This window comes from Gorilla gorilla, chromosome 23, assembly GCF_029281585.2.
Source record: "Gorilla gorilla gorilla isolate KB3781 chromosome 23, NHGRI_mGorGor1-v2.1_pri, whole genome shotgun sequence".
Lineage (NCBI taxonomy): Eukaryota > Metazoa > Chordata > Mammalia > Primates > Hominidae > Gorilla > Gorilla gorilla.
The window spans coordinates 50,048,841-50,067,555 of NC_086018.1; positions in this window are offsets into that span (position 1 = coordinate 50,048,841).

The window sequence follows — 18,715 nt, forward strand, 5'->3', positions numbered from 1 at the left end:
ATACAGATTGTGGTGTAGATATTTATATGTTCATACAGATGGCAGTGCAGGTATTTCCATGTTCATACAGATGGCGGTGTAGATATTTCCACGTTCATACAGATATCAGTGTAGTTATTTCCATGTGTAAAGAGATAGCTGTGTAGATATTTAAATGTATATGCAGATAGCAGTGTAGATATTTCCATTTTCATGCAGATAGCGGTGTAGATATTTCCATGTTCAAACAGATAGCGGTGTAGATATTTCCATGTTCATACAGATAGGGGTGTAGATATTTCCATGTTCATACAGATAGCGGTGTAGATATTTCCATGTTTATACAGACAGCGGTGAAGATCTATGCATGTTTACACAGATAGCGGTGTAGATATTTCCATGTTCTTCCAGATGGCTTTGAAGATATATCCATGTTCATACAGATAGCGGTGTAGCTATTTCCATGTTCATACAGATAGCGGAGTAGATATTTCCATGTTCATACAGATAGCGGTGTAGATATTTCCATGTTCATACAGATAGCGGTGCTGATATTTCCTTGTTTATACGGGCAGCGGTGTAGATATTGCCATGTTTATACAGATAGCGGTTTAGATATTTCCTTCTTAATCCAGATCCGGTATAGATATTTATATGTTCATACAGATGGTGGTGTAGATATTTCCATGTTTATACAGATAGCAGTGTAGATATCTCCATCTTAATACAGATGGCGGTGTAGATATTTATATGTTCATACAGATGGCGGTGCAGATATTTCCATGTTCATACAGATGGCGGTGTAGATATTTCCATGTTCATACAGATAGAAGTGTAGTTATTTCCATGTGTAAAGAGATAGCTGTGTGGATAATTAAATGTATATGCAGATAGCAGTGTAGATATTTCCATTTTCATGCAGATAGCGGTGTAGATATTTCCATGTTCAAACAGAGAGCGGTGTATATATTTCCATGTTCATACAGATAGCAGTGTGGATATTTCCATGTTCATACAGATAGCGGTGTAGATATTTCCATGTTTATAGAGATAGCGGTGAAGATCTATGCATGTTTACACAGATAGCGGTGTAGATATTTCCATGTTCAACCAGATGGCTGTGTAGATATATCCATGTTCATACAGATAGCGGTGTTGATATTTCCATGTTCATACAGATAGCGGTGTAGATATTTCCATGTTTATACTGATAGCGGTGAAGATGTATGCATGTTTACACAGATAGCGGTGTAGTTATTTCCATGTGTAAAGAGATAGCTGTGTAGATATTTCCATGTATATGCAGATAGCAGGGTAGATATTTCCATTTTCCTGCAGATAGCGGTGTAGATATTTCCATGTTCAAACAGATAGCGGTGTAGATATTTCCATGTTCATACAGATAGCGGTGTAGATATTTCCATGTTTATACAGATAGCGGTGAAGATGTATGCATGTTTACACAGATAGCGGTGTGGATATTTCCATGTTCATCCAGAGGGCTGTGTAGATATATCCATTTTCATCCAGATGGCTGTGTAGATATATCCATGTTCATACAGATGGCCGTGAAGGTATTTCCATGTTCATACAGATAGCGGTGTAGATATTTCCATGTTCATACAGATAGAGGGGCTGATATTTCCATGTTCATACAGATAGCGGTGCTGATATTTCCATGTTTATACAGGTTGCGGTGTAGATATTTCCATGTTTATACAGATAGCGGTGTAGATATTTCCATGTTTATACAGATAGCGGTGTAGATATTTCCATGTTTATACAGATATCGGTGTAGATATCTCCATCTTAATACAGATGGCTGTGTAGATATGTATATGTTCATACAGATGTCGGTCCAGCTATTTCCATGTTCATACAGATGGCGGTGTAGATATTTCCATGTTCATACAGATAGCCTTGTAGACATTTCCATGTTTATACAGATAGCGGTGAAGATGTATGCATGTTTACACAGATAGCGGTGTAGATATTTCCATGTCATACAGATAGCGGTGTAGATATTTCCATGTTCATACAGATAGCGGTTTAGATATTTCCTTCTTAATACAGATGGCGGTGTAGATATTTATATGTTCATACAGATGGCGGTGCAGATATTTCCATGTTCATACAGATGGCGGTGTAGATATTTCCATGTTTATAGAGATAGCGGAGTAGTTATTTCCATGTGTTAAGAGATAGCTCTGCAGATATTTCCATGTATATGCAGATAGTTGTGTAGATATTTCCATTTTCATGCAGACAGCGGTGTAGATATTTCCATGTTCAAACAGATAGCGGTGTAGATATTTCCATGTTCATACAGATAGCGGTGTAGATATTTCCATGTTTATACAGATTGCGGTGAAGATATATGCATATTTACACAGATAGCCGTGTAGATATTTCCATGTTCATACAGATAGCGGTGTAGATATTTCCATGTTCATCCAGATGGCTGTGTAGATATATCCATGTTTATACAGATAGCGGTGTAGATATTTCCATGTTCATACAGGTAGCGGTGTAGATATTTCCATGTTCATACAGATAGCGGTGTAGATAGTCCCATGTTCATACAGATAGCGGTGTAGATATTTCCCTGTTCATACAGATAGCGGTGCTGATATTTCCATGTTAATGCAGGTAGCGGTGTAGATTTTCCATCGTTATACAGATAGCGGTGTAGATATTTCCATGTTTATTAAGATAGCGGTGTAGATATCTCCATCTTAACACAGATGGCGGTGTAGATATTTATATGTTCATACAGATGGCGGTGCAGATATTTCCATGTTCATACAGATGGCGGTGTAGATATTTCCATGTTCATACAGATAGCGGTGTAGTTATTTCCATGTGTAAAGAGATAGCTGTGTAGATATTTCCATCTACATGCAGATAGCTGTGTAGATATTTCCATTTTCATGCAGATAGCGGTGTATATATTTCCATCTTCAAACAGATAGCGGTGTAGATATTTCCATGTTCATAGAGATAGCGGTGTAGATTTTTCCATGTTTATACAGATAGCAGTGAAGATTTATGCATGTTTACACAGATAGCGGTTTGGATATTTCCATGTTCATCCAGAGGGCTGTGTAGATATATCCATGTTCATACAGATAGCGGTGTAGATATTTCCATGTTCATACAGATAGCTGTGCTGATATTTCCATGTTTATACAGGTAGCGGTGTAGATATTTCCATGTCTATACAGATAGCGGTGTAGATATTTCCATGTTTATACAGATAGCGGTGTAGATATCTCCATCTTAATACAGATGGCGGTGTGGATATTTATATGTTCATTCAGATGGCGGTGCACATATTTCCATGTCCTTACAGATGGCGGTGTAGATATTTCCATATTCATACAGATAGTGGTGTAGTTATTTCCATGTGTAAAGAGATAGATGTGTAGATATTTCCATGTATATGCAGATAACAGTGTAGATATTTCCATTTTCATGCAGATAGCGGTGTAGATATTTCCATGTTCAAACAGATAGCGGTGTAGATATTTCCATGTTTATACAGATAGCGGTGAAGATGTATGCATGTTTACACAGATAGCGGTGTATATATTTCCATGTTCATACAGATAGCTGTGTAGATATTTCCATGTTCATCCAGAGGGCTGTGTAGATATATCCATGTTCATACAGACAGCGGTGTAGCTATTTCCATGTTCATACAGATAGCGGTGTAGCTATTTCCATGTTCATACAGATAGCGGTGTAGATATTTCCATGTTCATACAGATAGCGGTGCTGTTATTTCCATGTTTATACAGACAGCTGTGTAGATATTTTCATGTTTATACAGATAGCGGTTTAGATATTTCCTTCTTAATACAGATGGCGGTGTAGATATTTATATGTTCGTACAGATGGCGGTGTTGATATTTCCATGTTTATACAGATAACAGTGTAGATATCTCCATCTTAATAGAGATGGGGGTGTAGATATTTATATGTTCATACAGATGGCGGTGCAGGTATTTCCATGTTCATACAGATGGCGGTGTAGATATTTCCATGTTCATACAGATAGCGGTGTAGTTATTTCCATGTGTAAAGAGATATCTGTGTAGATATTTAAATGTATATGCAGATAGCAGTGTAGATATATCCATTTTCATGCACATAGCGGTGTAGATATTCCCATGTCCATACAGATAGCGGTGTAGATATTTCCATGTTCATAGAGATAGCGGTGTAGATATTTCCATCTTCATACAGATAGCAGTGCTGATATTTCCATGTTTATACAGGTAGCAGTGTAGATATTTCCATGTTCATACAGATTGCGGTGTAGATATTTCCATGTTTATACAGATAGCGGTGTAGATATTTCCAAGTTTATACAGATAGCGGTGTAGATGTCTCCATCTTAATATAGATGGCGGTGTAGATATTTAAATGTTCATATAAATGGCGGTGCATATATTTCCATGTTCATGCAGATGGTGGGGTAGCTATTTCCATGTTTATAGAGATATCGCTGTACTTATTTCCATGTGTAAAGAGATAGCTTTGTAGATATTTCCATGTATATGCAGATAGCTGTGTAGATATTTCCATTTTCATTGAGATAGCCGTGTAGATATTTCCATGTTCAAACAGATAGCGGTGTAGATATTTCATGTTCATACAGATAGCAGTGTAGATATTTCCATGTTTTTACAGATAGCGGTGAAGATGTTTGCATGTTTACACAGATAGCGGTGCTGATATTTCCATGTTTATACAGATAGCCGTGTAGATATTTCCATGTTTATACAGATAGCCGTGTAGGTATCTCCATCTTAATACAGATGGCGGTGTAGATATTTATATGTTCATACAGATGGCGGTGCAGATATTTCCATGTTCATACAGATAGTGGTGTAGTTATTTCCAAGTGTAAAGAGATAGCTGTGTAGATATTTCCATGTATATGCAGATAGCTTTGTACATATTTCTATTTTCATGCAGATAGCGATTTAGATATTTCCATGTTCGTACAGATAGCGGTGTAGATATTTCCATGTTCATACAGATAGCCTTGTAGACATTTCCATGTTTATACAGATAGCGGTGAAGATGTATGCATGTTTTCACAGATAGCGGTGCAGATATTTCCATGTTCATACAGATGGCGGTGTAGATATTTCCATGTTCATACAGATAGCGGTGTAGTTATTTCCATGTGTAAAGAGATACCTGTGTAGATATTTCCATGTATATGCAGATAGCTGTGTAGATATTTCCGTTTTCATGCAGACAGCGGTGTATATATTTCCATCTTCAAACAGATAGCGGTGTAGATATTTCCCTGTTCATACAGATAGCGGTGTAGATATTTCCATGTTTATACAGATAGCGGTGAAGATGTATGCATGTTTACACAGATAGCGGTGTGGATATTTCCATGTTCATCCAGAGGGCTGTGTAGATATATCCATGTTCATACAGATAGCGGTGTAGATATTTCCTTGTTCATACTGATAGCGGTGTAGATATTTCCATGTTCATACAGATAGCGGTGTAGATATTTCCATGTTCATACAGATAGCGGTGTAGATATTTCCATGTTCATACAGATAGCGGTGCTGATATTTCCATGTTTATACAGGTAGCGGTGTAGATATTTCCATGTTTATACAGATAGCGGTGTAGATATTTCCATGTTTATACAGATAGCGGTGTAGATATTTCCATGTTTATACAGATAGCGGTGTAGATATCTCCAAATTAATACAGATGGCGGTGCAGATATTTATATGTTCATACAGATGGCGCTGCAGATATTTCCATGTTCATACAGATGGTTGTGTGGATATTTCCATGTTCATACAGATAGTGGTGTAGTTATTTCCATGTGTAAAGAGATAGCTGTGTAGATATTTAAATGTATATGCAGATAGCAGTGTAGATATTTCCATTTTCATGCAGATAGCAGTGTAGATATTTCTATCTTCAAACAGATAGCGGTGAAGGTATTTCCATGTTCATACACATAGCGGTGTAGATATTTCCATGTTAATACCGATAGCGGTGCAGATATTTCCATGTTTATACAGATAGTGGTGAAGATGTATGCATGTTTATACAGATAGCGGTGTAGATATTTCCATGTTCATCCAGATGGCTGTGTAGATATATCCATGTTCATACAGATAGCGGTGTAGATATTTCCATGTTCATACAGATAGCAGTGTAGATATTTCCATGTTCAGACAGATGGCTGTGTAGATATATCCATGTTCATACAGATAGCGGTGTAGATATTTCCATGTTCATTCAGTTAGCGGTGTAGCTATTTCCATTTTCATACAGATAACGGTGAAGCTATTTCCATGTTCATACAGATAGCAGTGTAGATATTTCCATGTTCATACAGACAGCGGTGTAGATATTTCCATTTTCATACAGAGAGCGGTGCTGATATTTCCATGTTTATACAGGCAGCGGTGTAGATATTTCCATGTTTATACAGATAGCGGTTTAGATATTTCCTTCTTAATACAGATGGCGGTGTAGATGTTTATATGTTCATACAGATGGCGGTGCAGATATTTCCATGTTCATACAGATGGTGGTGTAGATATTTCCATGTTTATAGATATAGCGGTGTAGTTATTTCCTTGTGTAAAGAGATAGCTGTGTAGATATTTCCATGTATATGCAGATAGCTTTGTAGATATTTCCATTTTCATGCAGATAGCGGTGTAGATATTTACATGTTCAAACAGATAGCGGTGTAGATATTTCCATGTTCATTCAAATAGCTTTGTAGATATTTCCATGTTCATACAGATAGCGGTGTAGATATTTCCATGTTCATACAGATAGCAGTGTAGATATTTCCAGGTTCATACAGATAACGGTGCTGATATTTCCATGTTTATACAGGTAGCGGTGTAGATATTTCCATGTTTATACAGATAGCGGTGTAGATATTTCCATGTTTATACAGATAGCGGTGTAGATATTTCCATGTTTATTCAGATAGCGGTGTAGATATCTCCATCTTAATACAGATGGCGGTGTAGATATTTATATGTTCATACAGATGGCGGTGCAGATATTTCCATGTTCATACAGAAGGCGCTGTAGATATTTCCATGTTCATACAGATAGCGGTGTAGTTATTTCCATGAGTAAAGAGATAGCTGTGTAGATATTTCCATCTATATGCAGATAGCTGTGTCGATATTTCCATTTTCATGCAGATAGCGGTGTATATATTTCCATCTTCAAACAGATAGCGGCGTAGATATTTCCATGTTCATAGAGATAGCGGTGTAGATATTTCCATGTTTATACAGATAGCGGTGAAAATGTATGCATGTTTAAACAGATAGCGGTTTGGATATTTCCATGTTCATCCAGAGGGCTGTGTAGATATATCCATGTTCATACAGATAGCGGTGTAGATATTTCCATGTTCATACAGATGTCAGTGTAGATATTTCCATGTTCATACAGATAGCGGTGCTGATATTTCCATGTTTATGCAGGTAGTGGTGTAGATATTTCCATGTTTATACAGATAGCGGTGTAGATATTTCCATGTTTATACAGATAGCGGTGTAGATATTTCTATGTTTATACAGATAGCGGTGTAGATATCTCCATCTTAATACAGATGGCGGTGTAGATATTTATATGTTCATACAGATGGCGGTGCAGACATTTCCATGTTCATACAGATAGCGGTGTAGATATTTCCATGTTCATACAGATAGCGGTGTAGTTATTTCCATGTGTAAAGAGATAGCTGTGTAGATATTTAAATGTATATACAGATAGCAGTGTAGATATTTCCATTTTCGTGCAGATAGCGGTGTAGATATTTCCATGTTCAAACAGATAGCGGTGTAGATATTTCCATGTTCATACAGATAGCGGTGTAGATATTTCCATGTTCATACAGATAGCGGTGTAGATATTTCCATGTTTATACAGAAAGCGGTGAAGATCTATGCATGTTTACACAGATAGCGGTGTAGCTATTTCCATGTTCATCCAGATGGCTGTGTAGATATATCCATGTTCATACAGATAGCGGTGCAGCTATTTCCATGTTCATACACATAGCGGTGTAGATATTTCCATGTTCATACAGATAGCGGTGTAGATATTTGCCTGTTCATACAGATAGCGGTGCTGATATTTCCTTGTTTATACAGGCAGCGGTGTAGATATTTCCATGTTTATACAGATAGCGGTGTAGATATTTCCATGTTTATACAGATAGCAGTGTAGATATCTCCATCTTAATACAGATGGCGGTGTAGATATTTATATGTTCATACAGATGGCGGTGCAGATATTTCCATTTTCATACAGATGGCGGTGTAGATATTTCCATGTTCATACAGATAGCGGTGTAGTTATTTCCATGTGTAAAGAGATAGCTGTGTAGATATTTAAATGTATATGCAGATAGCAGTGTAGATATTTCCATTTTCATGCAGATAGCGGTGTAGATATTTCCATGTTCAAACAGATAGCGGTGTAGATATTTCCATGTTCATACAGATACCGGTGTAGATATTTCCATGTTCATAGAGATAGCGGTGTAGATATTTCCATGTTCATACAGATAGCGGTGAAGACATTTCCATGTTCATACAGATAGCGGTGTAGATATTTCCATGTTTTTACAGATAGCGGTGAAGATGAATGCTTGTTTACACAGATAGCGGTGTAGATATTTCCATGTTCATCCAGATGGCTGTGTAGATATATCCATGTTCATACAGATAGCGGTGTAGATATTTCCATGTTCATACAGATAGCGGTGTAGCTATTTCCATGTTCATACAGATAGCGGTGTAGATATTTCCATGTTTATACAGATCGCGGTGAAGATGTATGCATGTTTACACAGATAGCGGTGTAGATATTTCCATGTTCATACAGATAGTGGTGTAGATATTTCCAAGTTCATCCAGTTGCCTCTGTAGATATATCCATGTTCATACAGATAGCGGTGTAGATATTTCCATGTTCATACAGATAGCGGTGTAGATATTTCCATGTTCATACAGATAGCGGTGTAGCTATTTCCATGTTCATACAGATAGCGGTGTAGATATTTCCATGTTCGTACAGATAGCGGTGTAGATATTTCCATGTTCCTACAGATAGCGGTGCTGATATTTCCATGTTTATACAGGTAGCGGTGTAGAAATTTCCATGTTTATACAGATAGCGGTGTAGATATTTCCATTTTCATACAGATAGCGGTGTAGATATTTCCATGTTTATACAGATAGTGGTGAAGGTGTATGCATGTTTACACAGATAGCGGTGTATATATTTCCATGTTCATACAGATAGCTGTGTAGATATTTCCATGTTCATCCAGAGGGCTGTGTAGATATATCCATCTTCATACAGACAGCGGTGTAGCTATTTCCATGTTCATACAGATAGCGGTGTAGCTATTTCCAAGTTCATACAGATAGCGGTGTAGATATTTCCATGTTCATACAGATAGCGGTGCTGATATTTCCATGTTTATACAGACAGCTGTGTAGATATTTCCATGTTTATACAGATAGCGGTTTAGATATTTCCTTCTTAATACAGATGGCGGTGTAGATATTTATATGTTCGTACAGATGGCGGTGTAGATATTTCCATGTTTATACAGATAACAGTGTAGATATCTCCATCTTAATACAGATGGCGGTGTAGATATTTATATGTTCATACAGATGGCGGTGCAGATATTTCCATGTTCATACAGATGGCGGTGTAGATATTTCCATGTTCATACAGATAGCGGTGTAGTTATTTCCATGTGTAAAGAGATAGCTGTGTAGATATTTAAATGTATATGCAGATAGCAGTGTAGATATTTCCATTTTCATGCACATAGCGGTGTAGATATTCCCATGTTCATACAGATAGCGGTGTAGATATTTCCATGTTCATAGAGATAGCTGTGTAGATATTTCCATGTTCATACAGATAGCGGTGCTGATATTTCCATGTTTATACAGGTAGCGGTGTAGATATTTCCATGTTCATACAGATTGCGGTGTAGATATTTCCATGTTTATACAGATAGCGGTGTAGATATTTCCAACTTTATACAGATAGCGGTGTAGATATCTCCATCTTAATATAGATGGCGGTGTAGATATTTAAATGTTCATACAGATGGCGGTGCAGATATTTCCATGTTCATGCAGATGGCGATGTAGCTATTTCCATGTTTATAGAGATATCGCTGTACTTATTTCCATGTGTAAAGAGATATCTTTGTAGATATTTCCATGTATATGCAGATCGCTGTGTAGATATTTCCATTTTCATGCAGATAGCCGTGTAGATATTTCCATGTTCAAACAGATAGCGGTGTAGATATTTCATGTTCATACAGATAGCAGTGTAGATATTTCCATGTTTTTACAGATAGTGGTGAAGATGTATGCATGTTTACACAGATAGCGGTGTAGATATTTCCATGTTCATACAGATAGCGGTGTAGATATTTCCATGTTCATCCAGATGGCTGTGTAGATATATCCATGTTCATACAGATGGCGGTGAAGATATTTCCATGTTCATACAGATAGCGGTGTAGTTATTTCCGTGTGTAAAGAGATAGCTGTGTAGATATTTCCATGTATATGCAGATAGCTGTGTATATATTTCCATTTTCATGCAGATAGCGGTTTTGATATTTCCATGATCAAACTGATAGCGGTGTAGATATTACCGTGTTCATACAGATCGCGGTGTAGATATTTCCATGTTCATACAGATAGCGGTGTAGATACTTCCATGTTCATAGAGATAGAGGGGCTGATATTTCCATGTTCATACAGATAGCGGTGCTGATATTTCCATGTTTATACAGATAGCGGTGTAGATATTTCCATGTTTATACAGATAGCGGTGTAGATATTTCCATGTTTATACAGATAGCGGTGTTGGTATCTCCATCTTAATACAGATGGCGGTGTAGATATTTATGTGTTCTTACAGATGGCGGTGCAGATATTTCCATGTTCATACAGATTGCGGTGTAGTTATTTCCATGTTTAAAGAGATAGCTGTGTAGATATTTCCTTGTATATGCAGATAGCTGTGTAGATATTTCTATTTTCATGCAGATAGCGGTTTAGATATTTCCATGTTCGTACAGATAGCGGTGTAGATATTTCCATGTTCATACAGATAGCCTTGTAGACATTTCCATGTATATACAGATAGCGGTGAAGATGTATGCATGTTTACACAGATAGCGTTGTAGATATTTCCATGTTCATACAGATAGCAGTGTAGATATTTCAATGTTCATACAGACAGCGGTTTAGATATTTCCTTCTTAATACTGATGGCGGTGTAGATATTTATATGTTCATACAGATGTCGGTGCAGATATTTCCATGTTCATACAGATGGCTGTGTAGATATATCCATGTTCATACAGATAGCGGTGTAGATATTTCCATGTTCATACAGATAGCGGTGTAGATATTTCCATGTTCATCCAGATGGCTGTGTAGTTATATCCATGTTCATACAGATGGCGGTGCAGATATTTCCATGTTCATACAGATAGCGGTGCTGATATTTCCATGTTTATACAGGTAGTGGTGTAGATATTTCCATGTTTATACAGATAGCGGTGTAGATATTTCCATGTTTATACAGATAGCGGTGTAGATATTTCCATGTTTATAAAGATAGCAGTGGAGATATCCCTATCTTAATACAGATTGCGGTGTAGATATTTATATGTTCATACAGATGGCAGTGCAGATATTTCCATGTTCATACAGATGGCGGTGTAGTTATTTCCACGTTCATACAGATAGCAGTGTAGTTATTTCCATGTGTAAAGAGATAGGTGTGTAGATATTTAAATGTATATGCAGATAGCAGTGTAGATATTTCCATGTACATGCAGATAGCAGTGTAGATATTTCCATGTTTATACAGATAGCGGTGAAGATGTATGCATGTTTACACAGATAGCAGTGTAGATATTTCCATGTTCATACAGATAGCGGTGTAGATATTTCCATGTTCATCCAGATGGCTGTGTAGATATATCCGTGTTCATACAGATGGCGGTGAAGATATTTCCATGTTCATACAGATAGCAGTGTAGTTATTTCCATGTGTAAAGAGATAGCTGTGTAGATATTTCCATGTATATGCAGATAGCTGTGTATATATTTCCATTTTCATGCAGATAGCGGTTTAGATACTTCCATGTTCAAACAGATAGCGGTGTAGATATTTCCGTGTTCATACAGATAGCGGTGTAGATATTTCCATGTTCAAACAGATAGCGGTGTAGATATTTCCGTGTTCATACAGATTGCGGTGTAGATATTTCCATGTTCATACAGATAGCGGTGTAGATACTTCCATGTTCATACAGATAGAGGGGCTGATATTTCCATGTTCATACAGATAGCGGTGCTTATATTTCCATGTTTATACAGATAGCGGTGTAGATATTTCCATGTTTATACAGATAGCGGTGTAGATATTTCCATGTTTATACAGATAGCCATGTAGATATTTCCATGTTTATACAGATAGCCGTGTAGGTATCTCCATCTTAATACAGATGGCGGTGTAGATATTTATATGTTCATACAGATGGCGGTGCAGATATTTCCATGTTCATACACATAGCGGTGTAGTTATTTCCATGTGTAAAGAGATAGCTGTGTAGATATTTCCATGTATATGCAGATAGCTTTGTACATATTTATATTTTCATGCAGATAGCGTTTTAGATATTTCCATGTTCGCACAGATAGCCTTGTAGACATTTCCATGTTTATACAGATAGCGGTGAAGACGTATGCATGTTTACACAGGTAGCGGTGTAGATATTTCCATGTTCATACAGATAGCGGTGTAGATATTTCCATGTTCATACAGATAGCCTTGTAGACATTTCCATGTTTATACAGATAGCGGTGAAGATGTATGCATGTTTACACAGATAGCGGTGTAGATATTTCCATGTTCATACAGATAGCCGTGTAGATATTTCAATGTTCATACAGATAGCGGTTTAGATATTTCCTTCTTAATACAGATGGCGGTGTAGATATTTATATGTTCATACAGATGGCGGTGCAGATATTTCCATGTTCATACAGATGGCGGAGTAGATATTTCCATGTTTATAGAGATAGCGGTGTAGTTATTTCCATGTGTTAAGAGATAGCTGTGTAGATATTTCCATGTATATGCAGATAGCTGTGTAGATATTTCCATTTTCATGCAGACAGCGGTGTAGATATTTCCATCTTCAAACAGATAGCGGTGTAGATATTTCCATGTTCATACAGATAGCGGTGTAGATATTCCCATGTTCATACAGATAGCGGTGTAGATATTTCCATGTTCATACAGATGGCGGTGTAGATATTTCCATGTTCATACAGATAGCGGTGCTGATATTTCCATGTTTATACAGGTAGTGGTGTAGATATTTCCATGTTTATACAGATAGCGGTGTAGATATTTCCATGTTTATACAGATAGCGGTGTAGATATTTCCATGTTTATAAAGATAGCAGTGGAGATATCCCTATCTTAATACAGATTGCGGTGTAGATATTTATATGTTCATACAGATGGCAGTGCAGGTATTTCCATGTTCATACAGATGGCGGTGTAGATATTTCCACGTTCATACAGATATCAGTGTAGTTATTTCCATGTGTAAAGAGATAGCTGTGTAGATATTTAAATGTATATGCAGATAGCAGTGTAGATATTTCCATTTTCATGCAGATAGCGGTGTAGATATTTCCATGTTCAAACAGATAGGGGTGTACATATTTCCATGTTCATACAGATAGCGGTGTAGATATTTCCATGTTTATACAGACAGCGGTGAAGATCTATGCATGTTTACACAGATAGCGGTGTAGATATTTCCATGTTCATCCAGATGGCTTTGAAGATATATCCATGTTCATACAGATAGCAGTGTAGCTATTTCCATGTTCATACAGATAGCGGAGTAGATATTTCCATGTTCATACAGATAGCGGTGTAGATATTTCCATGTTCATACAGATAGCGGTGCTGATATTTCCTTGTTTATACGGGCAGCGGTGTAGATATTGCCATGTTTATACAGATAGCGGTTTAGATATTTCCTTCTTAATACAGATCCGGTATAGATATTTATATGTTCATACAGATGGCGGTGTAGATATTTCCATGTTTATACAGATAGCAGTGTAGATATCTCCATCTTAATACAGATGGCGGTGTAGATATTTATATGTTCATACAGATGGCGGTGCAGATATTTCCATGTTCATACAGATGGCGGTGTAGATATTTCCATGTTCATACAGATAGAAGTGTAGTTATTTCCATGTGTAAAGAGATAGCTGTGTAGATAATTAAATGTATATGCAGATAGCAGTGTAGATATTTCCATTTTCATGCAGATAGCGGTGTAGATATTTCCATGTTCAAACAGAGAGCGGTGTATATATTTCCATGTTCATACAGATAGCAGTGTGGATATTTCCATGTTCATACAGATAGCGGTGTAGATATTTCCATGTTTATAGAGATAGCGGTGAAGATCTATGCATGTTTACACAGATAGCGGTGTAGATATTTCCATGTTCAACCAGATGGCTGTGTAGATATATCCATGTTCATACAGATAGCGGTGTTGATATATCCATGTTCATACAGATAGCGGTGTAGATATTTCCATGTTTATACTGATAGCGGTGAAGATGTATGCATGTTTACACAGATAGCGGTGTAGATATTTCCATGTTCATACAGTTAGTGGTGTAGATATTTCCATGTTCATCCAGATGGCTGTGTAAATATATCCATGTTCATACAGATAGCGGTGCTGATATTTCCATGTTCATACAGATAGCGGTGCTTATATTTCCTTGTTTATACAGGCAGCGGTGTAGATATTTCCATGTTTATACAGATAGCGGTTTAGATATTTCCTTCTTAATACAGATGGCGGTGTAGATATTTATATGTTCATACAGATGGCGGTTTAGATATTTCCATGTTTATACAGATAGCAGTGTAGTTATCTCTATCTTATTACAGATGGCGGTGTAGATATTTATATGTTCTTACAGATGGCGGTGCAGATATTTCCGTGTTCATACAGATGGCAGTGTAGATATTTCCATGTTCATACAGATAGGGGTGTGGATATTTCCATGTTCATACAGATAGCGGTGTAGATATTTCCATGTTCATACAGATAGCGGTGTATATATTTCCATGTTCATACAGATAGCGGTGTAGATATTTCCATGTTCATACAGATAGCGGTGCTTATATTTCCTTGTTTATACAGGCAGCGGTGTAGATATTTCCATGTTTATACAGATAGCGGTTTAGATATTTCCTTCTTAATACAGATGGCGGTGTAGATATTTATATGTTCATACAGATGGCGGTTTAGATATTTCCATGTTTATACAGATAGCAGTGTAGTTATCTCCATCTTATTACAGATGGCGGTGTAGATATTTATATGTTCTAAAAGATGGCGGTGCAGATATTTCCGTGTTCATACAGATGGCGGTGTAGATTTTTCCATGTTCATACAGATAGCGGTGTAGTTATTTCCATGTGTAAAGAGATAGCTGTGTAGATATTTAAATGTATATGCAGATAGCAGTGTAGATATTTCCATTTTCATGCAGATAGCGGTGTAGATATTTCCATGTTCAAACAGATAGCGGTGTAGATATTTCCATGTTCATACAGATAGCGGTGTGGATATTTCCATGTTCATACAGATAGCGGTTTAGATATTTCCATGTTTACAGAGATAGCGGTGTGGATATTTCCATGTTCATACAGATAGCGGTGTAGATATTTCCATGTTTATACAGATAGCGGTGAAGGTGTATGCATGTTTACACAGATGGCGGTGTATATATTTCCATGTTCATACAGATAGCTGTGTAGATATTTCCATGTTCATCCAGAGGGCTGTGTAGATATATCCATGTTCATCCAGATGGCTGTGTAGATATATCCATGTTCATACAGATGGCGGTGAAGGTATTTCCATGTTCATACAGATAGCGGTGTAGATATCTCCATCTTAATACAGATGGCAGTGTAGATATTTATATGTTCATACAGATGGCGGTGCAGATATTTCCATGTTCATACAGATGGCGGTGTAGATATTTCCATGTTCATACAGATAGCGGTGTAGTTATTTCCATGTGTAAAGAGATAGCTGTGTAGATATTTCCATGTATATGCAGATAGCAGGGTAGATATTTCCATTTTCCTGCAGATAGCGGTGTAGATATTTCCATGTTCAAACAGATAGCGGTGTAGATATTTCCATGTTCATACAGATAGCGGTGTAGATATTTCCATGTTTATACAGATAGCGGTGAAGATGTATGCATGTTTACACAGATAGCGGTGTGGATATTTCCATGTTCATCCAGAGGGCTGTGTAGATATATCCATTTTCATCCAGATGGCTGTGTAGATATATCCATGTTCATACAGATGGCCGTGAAGGTATTTCCATGTTCATACAGATAGCGGTGTAGATATTTCCATGTTCATACAGATAGAGGGGCTGATATTTCCATGTTCATACAGATAGCGGTGCTGATATTTCCATGTTTATACAGGTTGCGGTGTAGATATTTCCATGTTTATACAGATAGCGGTGTAGATATTTCCATGTTTATACAGATAGCGGTGTAGATATTTCCATGTTTATACAGATATCGGTGTAGATATCTCCATCTTAATACAGATGGCCGTGTAGATATGTATATGTTCATACAGATGTCGGTCCAGCTATTTCCATGTTCATACAGATGGCGGTGTAGATATTTCCATGTTCATACAGATAGCCTTGTAGACATTTCCATGTTTATACAGATAGCGGTGAAGATGTATGCATGTTTACACAGATAGCGGTGTAGATATTTCCATGTCATACAGATAGCGGTGTAGATATTTCCATGTTCATACAGATAGCGGTTTAGATATTTCCTTCTTAATACAGATGGCGGTGTAGATATTTATATGTTCATACAGATGGCGGTGCAGATATTTCCATGTTCATACAGATGGCGGTGTAGATATTTCCATGTTTATAGAGATAGCGGAGTAGTTATTTCCATGTGTTAAGAGATAGCTCTGCAGATATTTCCATGTATATGCAGATAGTTGTGTAGATATTTCCATTTTCATGCAGACAGCGGTGTAGATATTTCCATGTTCAAACAGATAGCGGTGTAGATATTTCCATGTTCATACAGATAGCGGTGTAGATATTTCCATGTTTATACAGATTGCGGTGAAGATATATGCATATTTACACAGATAGCCGTGTAGATATTTCCATGTTCATACAGATAGCGGTGTAGATATTTCCATGTTCATCCAGATGGCTGTGTAGATATATCCATGTTTATACAGATAGCGGTGTAGATATTTCCATGTTCATACAGGTAGCGGTGTAGATATTTCCATGTTCATACAGATAGCGGTGTAGCTATTTCCATGTTCATACAGATAGCGGTGTAGAAATTTCCATGTTCATAGAGATAGCAGGGTAGATATTTTCAAGTTTATACAGATAGCGGTGTAGTTATCTCCGTCTTAATATAGATGGCGGTGTAGATATTTATATGTTCATACAGATGGCGGTGCAGATATTTCCATGTTCATACAGATGGCAGTGTAGCTATTTCCATGTTTATAGAGATAGCACTGTACTTATTTCCACGTGTAAAGAGATAGCTTTGTAGATATTTCCATGTATTTGCAGATCGCTGTGTAGATATTTCCATTTTCATGCAGATAGCGGTGTAGATATTTCCATGTTCAAACAGATAGCGGTGTAGATATTTCCATGTTCATATAGATAGCAGTGTAGATATTTCCATGTTTATACAGATAGCGGTGAAGATGTATGCATGTTTTCACAGATAGCGGTGTAGATATTTCCATGTTCATACAGATAGCGGTGTAGTTATTTCCATGCGTAAAGAGATAGCTGTGTAGATATTTCCATGTATATGCAGATAGCTGTGTATATATTTCCATTTTCATGCAGATAGCGGTGTAGATATTGCCATGTTCAAACAGATAGCGGTGTAGGTATTTCCGTGTTCATACATATAGCGGTGTAGATATTTCCATGTTCAAACAGATAGCGGTGTAGATATTTCCGTGTTCATACAGATAGCGGTGTAGCTATTTCCATGTTCATACAGATAGCAGTGTAGATATTTCCATGTTCATACAGATAGCGGTGTAGATATTTCCATGTTCATACAGATAGCGGTGCTGATATTTCCATGTTTATACAGGCAGCGGTGTAGATATTTCCAGGTTTATACAGATAGCGGTTTAGATATTTCCTTCTTAATACAGATGGCGGTGTAGATATTTATATGTTCATACAGATGGCGGTGCAGATATTTCCATGTTCATACATATGGCGGTGTAGATATTTCCATGTTTATAGATATAGCGGTGTAGTTATTTCCATGTGGAAAGAGATAGCTGTGTAGATATTTCCATGTATATGCAGATAGCTTTGTAGATATTTCCATTTTCATGCAGATAGCGGTGTAGATATTTACATGTTCAAACAGATAGCGGTGTAGATATTTCCATGTTCATACAGATAGCGGTGTGGATATTTTCATGTTCATACAGATAGCGGTGTAGATATTTCCATGCTCTT